Here is a 7,543-nt window from a genome sequence, read left to right as displayed (position 1 = left end):
TGACCAAGAGTGCGTAGTGTAAGGTGACTTGCCGTCACCTGCCCTCACCTGTCGTCACTTGCCCTCTCCTGTTTGACTGCCTGTGCTGCCTACCTGGGCATCACTGGTCAGCAACAGGAGATCGGCCAGGCAGAGGGACAGCCAGTCATCCGACCAGCCAGACAGTCAGCCAGCCAGCTAGACAGCCAGTCTACCATTTTCCTCCTCCAAAAGCACTGATTTGTTCGATGTATCTTAGCTTCGCAGCATTCCCAAGCGATCTTAACACTTAACACAAATGATGCTAAAGTTCCTGCCATTTGCCCGCGGGTAGTGACTTAGGAGGGGGGCACACGTGGTCCGTCTGCTCACTCTGCTGGGTAGGTGACCACCAGCGGGTCTGCAGACGACGCACAAGGTGCAGACGACGCTATTTCGTGACGTCACTGCAAAACCTCTATACTCGTAAGACCATAAGGAGCCATATTCTTAAACATTTCGGGGTAAAGATTCGTTTCATGTCCGTGCCAGTATCTTATAATCTACTTTATGAAACATCACTATCTCTTCATATATCTTTTCTACAAACCTTCAACAGTCATGGAAACGCTTTGAAAATCCATTTCAAGGACTTTTTTTACTCCTGAAAATAGGGCATAATGGTGCAGAGCTTAGTTGACCCCGCAGCCTACACTACCTTACCCGCCACGTTGGGTTTCTCCTCCTCCTCCTCCTCCTCTTTTTCTCCTCTCGCTAGCTCCCTTTCTTGACCTCTACCTCGTCGTCTTTTTCCCTTGCTCTTTATCCTCCTCCTCCTCCTCCTCACGCGTGGGTCAGTGAAATGGGTATGCCTGGGAAAGGTAAACTGAGGTAACCTGCGTGTCACAATCGGTCCTGTGTCGCCGGCTGAGGGGGTCTGCTGTTACCTGCGCGGAGTCACGAGCCAAGGGGACGGAGGAGCGCGCCGGGGTAATGCGTAGGTTATCGTGCGACCTCCCACCCCCCTTTACCCCTCTTCCCACCATCATCTTTGCCTTATACAGTGTTGCGTCCTAGTGTTTTTTCTTGTGAGTGTTTGATATATTGTTTTAAATGAGGGTTTGATAGTTTTATGCGTGTGTGTGTGGGGGGGTGAGGTGTTAGTGGTTGAATGTAGGGAAGTGAGCCAGTCATGTATTAGCACAGGTATGAAGGGTATACAGTAAGCTTAGGCTAGGAAGGTTAGGTTAGGTTAGGTGTGGGTTTTATGGTTGAGGGAAGATTGTGTGCTGATAGCGGAGACAGTAACAGGAAGAGGCAGGCAGATGTAGAAAAAGTCACCCAACCAGCCAGGTATTAGTACGGGTGTGAAGGGAGTTTACAGGAAGGTTAGGATAGGTTAGGTGTGGGTTTTATGGGAGAGGGAAGATTTGTGCTTATAGCGGAGGGAGTAACATTAGGGGAGGCAGGCAGAGGTAGAAGGAGTCACCCATCCAGCCAGGTATTAGCACAGGTGTGAAGGGGATATACAGGAAGGTTAAGTTAGGTTAGGTGTGGGTTTTATGGGGGAGCGTAGATTGTGTGCTGATAGCGGAGACAGTAGCAGGAGGGGAGGCAGAGGTAGAAGAGTCACCCAACCAGTCAGGTATTAGTACAGGTGTGAATGGGGTTTAAGGGCCATATTATTAAACGTAAAAGAACATAAGAACGTCAGGAGTCTGCAAGAGGCCGGTTGGTTTATACAAGGCAGCTCCTGTAAGTCTAATCCCACCTTACCTCACTATCCATGTTAGATCGTTAAGTGGTTTGTTTGTTTGTTTGTTAATGGGTAGTCAAACAGCTGTATTACCGTCAGTTAGGTACGTTACTTAAATAGATAGTTTGATAATTAGTTAAGCTAGAGTCAGTTAGTTAATTTTACTATATTCTGTATTTATTTATTTATTTATTTATATTATTATTTTTTTTTTGTTGTTATTTTGTTGTTTCTTTTTCCTTTTCTTTCTTTTCTTTTTTTCTATTTGTTTTCTTTTTCTTTCTTTTTTCCTTTGTGTTTTCCCGGTGTTGGTTTTCTTTTTTGATGTTCTTTTTCCTATCATCCTTTTGTTCGTTGGTCTGGGTGAGCCGCTTTCCTCCCAGAAGAGACCCACCCATAATTTTGGAGATGTTGTTAGGGCCGAAAGGTGGATGATATTTGTTTTATTTCATTTTCTTGATGTCGTGTTTTTCGTTCTTTTTATTGCTTTAGTTTTCTTTTTCGATGTTTTCCTGTTCTTTTCTTTTACTTCTTATTGATGCTTTTTGTTGTTATTTTTCCTCTCAACCTAGTCTTGATGTTCCTTGGTCTGGCTGAGCCGCTTTCCTCCCAGAAGAGACCCATCCATAATTTTGGTGATGTTGTTTGGGACCGAAAGGTGGATGATGTTTCTTTGTATTTCTTTCTTGATGTTCATTTATTTCTGTTGCTTTTCTTTTCGATGTTTATTCTGTTCTTTTTCCATTTTTTTATATTTCTATTATTTAATATATTTTTTTTACAACAAAGGAGGCAGCTCTATTGCACACAAAAATAAAACAATAATAATTGAAAACAAACTAGGTACCACACAGTGTGTTGATACATTATGCTTCTATCCTCGTATTGAAAGATTTTGAAAATCTTGTTGTTTTAAATAGAGATCGAATTTAGGAGTAATCGCCATTTGCCCCAGTGGGGTAAATGACGATTTTCGTGGGGCAATTAACTATCGGTCTGTAATTCGTTTATTTGAAGGTAATTTGGCATACTATAGGATAGATAAAGACAGAAATTATCAACTAAATATATTCAAACAAAAAACAAAGATGATATAGCCCACATTACAAGGCTAGCTTACTTAGCCTGGCCTTAAAGCTGATACATAATGTATTCTAGGAGAATTAAAAGTGTTTTTCTAGGAGAAATAAAAGTGTTTTTCTTCCTTATAGTGTTTTCTTCCTTAATCATCCCTCTGTTCAAATTCTCGAAGAGAGGCCATGGCCTGAACATCTGGAAAGCGGAATATGTTCTTTACGTCAGGGACCAGAGGCCCAAACACGATGAATTTGGTGTCAATGATTAGGACCTCTTTAACCGTCTTCTCAGCCCAGGTCCATGCTGAAGGGTCACTGGAGATCGCTTTCTTCTGCAAAAAATCGACCTCCACCTGCGTCACTTCAGTTTCTTCGTCACTTGAAAATACCTTAAGAATTTTCCCCCAGAAGTACTGAGGCTTTGGGTGCGAGAAGTACACTGCGACATATTTATAGGTGTCTGCGTCTTCAATGGTAGGCCTACCATTCTTTGATGTGACCGCCTCTGTTCCATCTGCTGTGGCCTCATCATGCCTATAATCTCTGTCCTTGTCACTTCTGTAATCTGTCTCTTCTCTTCTGTCTTCTGTCTCGTCTCGTCTGTCTTCTGTCTCCTCTTCTGGCTTCTGTCTCTTCTTCGTTGTGTCACCTCCTCCATTCTCACTTCTGTAGCCTCCTCAAGGTCGTCTTGCACCTCTTCAAGGTCATCTTCAGCAGATCCTCCAGAGATAAATCACTGGAGGTGTTAGCTTCAGTCATTGCGACACTGGAGACAACTGTTGAGTCCGAGTCCTCATCCTCCTCCTTTCAACTTTCTTCTTCCTGTTGCCTTTTTTTGGTGCTTCCTTCGTAGACTTCTCAGTTTGAGTAGGAGCTCCCTTCTTCCGAGGTCTTGCCTTAGACTCGTTCATTTCTGCAATCTTTTGGCGGCACTTCTCATCAGTTATTACAGAGCAACTCATGGAATGACTCTCCTTTTTGTGAGGGGGTAGCACGACGTCCTCTGGAGTGTAGGACAGCCTCTATGGAAGCTGGGGGAAGTTTCTTACCATGCTGAGAGATGCTTGAGACGAGACATTTGAAGAAGAGACTCAATGCAGCCTCATCCCTGCTCAGTAGCTCATCCACCAGCTGTTGGTCCGTGTACTTCTTCAATTCCTGTGAGGGGGCTGTTTGAGAATCCGTGGATGTAGAAGCAGTGGCTGTTCGCTTAGGTGTTGAAGCAGTAGGTGTAGATGCTGCTGGGGTTTCATCATCTTCAGGTGCAGGAGGAGGAGGTATGTCTAGGGACTGGGTACGAGCAGTGGGCAGGATTGGCTGGTCATCGTCATCAGTGGGCTTTCCTGCAGACACCCAGTCATCATAGGTTTTGAGCTTTATTGTATCGAGCCTTGAAGTGTTATACTTCACCCTATCTAGGGGATGGATACCAGTTGCTCGGAAACCTGCCACAATGTTCTCCTTTGACAACCCAGTGTTCCAAACTGAACACAACATGTTCACAAAGAGATCCTTACGAAGGTTCTCACGGCCTCCTGTACTTTGAGTATACTCCAGCAACTTGGGAGCAAAACAAGCCACACCCAAGGGCTGGAGGAGGTCGGTACAATGAGGTGGCAACTTCAAGATGGTGATGTTGTTTTTCACTGCCAAATCTACTGTACGTAAGGATGTGTGGCTCAGGTGACCATATAGCACCACCAGAATTGGCCCTCTCCCTTTCACTACTTCTACAAAAGACTGAAGAAGTCCTCAAAGACAGAGGTGGTCATCCACCCAGAATCAGTCACAGCATATTGAGTTCCTGGCAAAGCATTATCACCCCGCCAGGTAGTCTGCATCTTCTTGCCTTTGAATACAATCAAAGGTGGTAGTGCAGTCCCATCGGCGCAGCAGGTAGCTAACACAGTGATGTTTTCCCTGTTGGCACCATGTGTAATCCTTACTGTTTTCACCCCTTTGTGCCGATGGTCTTGGCCTTTGATGGGTCTGTAGGAAAACCGGTCTCATCCATATTGAAGATGGAACTAGGCTTGTCTGCTAGTCCCATTTCATCGAAGAGCTTCCCTAACTTGTCGTAAAATCCGTAGACAACGAATGGGTCTGACGTGACACTCTTCCTCGCCAGCTGCATCATGCCTCCTTTCTTTAATGTGAGCCCATGGCGCTTCAAGAAACTGCTCACCCAGTCCCTTCCTGGCCGATTGTCTTTGAAAGGCGTGACACATTGGTTGAATTCCAGGTAGTCATGTATGAGAGATTGAATTCAGCAATGGAGGAGGCATTCCCATTTGCTCCATGATCTTCACGCATCTCAATATTTCTGCCTCCATCTCAGCGGACAGTGCAACCTTCCTTCCCTGCAAACAAAGAAAACAAAATATGGAAATCAATGTAGTTTTAAAGCTATTGAGTTTAAAATTGATTGAGCAGAAACTATAAAAACTGCTGCCTAACCCAGAAAATGTACTCCTACGGTAAACAGACACAACAAAACTTATGAGAGACTTTGAAACTAAACAGTGTAAAATGGTAATTTCGCATTCGTCTCTGACTCGAACGTGAATCTTATGCATCTGTGACAATGGCTTTATTGTACTAAATTATATTTGTACTCACTCTTTTGCCTGTGTGCGTTGTAGGTTGGTAGTCCTCAGATTCCTGGTGCTTCTTATGTTCACTCCATAGCTTTCCATACCCAATCTTGTGCTTCCTCGATGCTTCCTTAATTGCAACACCACTTGCAATTTCTTCCAGGGCGAGTTTAAGGGTGGCATCATTATATGGCTTAGCCTTCTTAACATAATCTCGCACCATTTTCACAACTTCTGAAACCTAGAAAAAAGGTTAAGTAACATGGGGGAATTGACGATCATAATGGGGGTAAATAGAAATCGGGGATGGGGCATATTGATGATCGGTGGGGGCAATAAACGATCGGGTAGCGATCCTCAATTGCCCCCACACCAGTCGTAATCTGCCCCACTTTCAGAATGCTGTGGTGTCTTTAATACTTGCATATAAATGCTATGGAAGTGATAGCTATCGCCAATTGCCCCAAATTCTTCAAGCATCGCAAATTGCCCCCAAAATTTATCCGTGTGGTGAATTATAACAAATTTTCTGAAACATTGCAAATGTTTTTTGCAACATTTTTTGCATGGTTTTGGGAGCAATTCTGTCACACATTCATTTTTTAACGTAGAAAAACGATTCACACACTGAAATGACCGCAAATGAATGCTCTAATAGTTTATGCACTCATTTTTGTCCATAGTGATTCCAACACTCCTGAGGCCAAAATCATTTTTTATCTCCAAATGACCAAATCCCATTTCCAAATGACCTATATATATATATATATATATATATATATATATATATATATATATATATATATATATATATATATATATATATATATATATATATATATATATATATATATATATATATATATATATATATATATATATATATATATATTATATATATATATATATATATATATATATATATATATATATATATATATATCTATATATGTGTGTGTGTGTGTGTGTGTGTGTGTGTGTGTGTGTGTGTTTTATATATATAGACATGATTACATAGGCGGACATTAATTCAAATATTTAGACTCTCTCTCTCGCTGCTGGTGTGCTTGTTCATGCAGGTGTGCTGCAGGGTGAGTGTGTGTCCGTGTGTACCTGTCACTATCACTTCATACCAATATTCTAACGTCGTCTTCTTTCCACAGCGAAGTCGATAGATGACGGCGGAAGCGAGGCGGTGGAGGAGGAGGACCAGAGCGCCCTTCCTGGCGCGGAATAACCAGAGTCCTGCAAGTCGGCTACCCAAGGCCCTACCGTGGGTCCACTCCTCCCCGCTACCCGTATACCTCCTTCCTCACGACGTCCTCCAGCATTACTACTACTGGTGCTGCTGAGACGAAGGCATCTGCTACCGCTCCTGCTGCTGAAGCTCGATGGCACTGCTGTTTCCTCCGAGTCCTTTTCCTCGTTTGGTCTTCCTGAGTTTTCCACCGTCTCCATGACCCCGTACTGGCCCTCCAAATACCCCTTGTGCCCCTTCCGGCCGCCTACACTCACCGACGACCTTGACCCACTTATCCATCCCTCCAGCCTCCTCCAGACACCCCATCCAGCCTCGCTCTGTCCTCCCTCCCTGCATGGCTCGGTACACACGCTTCCTGCCGGTGTCGCTGCAGGGACGTCTACCATGACCAGTAGCTCTTCAATGACCTCGGTGGAGTCCTTCATATCTCTTCTTTGACCAGGTTCCCAGACCACATGCAGGCGTCCGTGGATCTCGTGCAGCAGGCCAGGACCAGGGCGTGGGTGCGTTCCGATTCGGCCCGTGAGCTGCCTCGGCTGTGTGGAGGGCCTGAGGGTGCTGGACCAATGGGTGAGTAAGACTGCTGCTTTGTTGACTTAATTAAGTGTATAAACTTCATTTAACCCGGTAGCTGCGGGGGTCATGTTTCCTAGGTTAGGTTAGGTTAGGTTAAAGGTCCCATCTAAGCAAAATAATGAGACAGAAACATCATTAGTACAAGCCATTTCATAATATATATCAACGCATTTGTGATCAGTGAATACATCGTCTATTTTGGGAGGTTCATATCATGGCAGAAATTTGGCCTATCGTGTAACGGGTTACCGGGGGGCGTTAAAGGGCGTTGATTAAGACTTCAGCTTCCTTAAGGCGAATATATTCGTAGCCTATGTACAAG

General features: G+C 44.0%; 1 pseudogene; it reads right to left on the bottom strand.

Moving 5' to 3' along the window:
- Positions 1–2,936: 2,936 nt before the first annotated feature.
- Positions 2,937–5,654, bottom strand: LOC126994252 (uncharacterized; annotated as a pseudogene).
- Between the last annotated feature and the right edge of the window lie 1,889 nt (positions 5,655–7,543).

The sequence above is a fragment of the Eriocheir sinensis genome, unplaced genomic scaffold (assembly GCF_024679095.1).
Source record: "Eriocheir sinensis breed Jianghai 21 unplaced genomic scaffold, ASM2467909v1 Scaffold756, whole genome shotgun sequence".
Classification (NCBI taxonomy): Eukaryota; Metazoa; Arthropoda; class Malacostraca; order Decapoda; family Varunidae; genus Eriocheir; species Eriocheir sinensis.
This window is presented reverse-complemented; position numbering and strand designations above follow the sequence as displayed.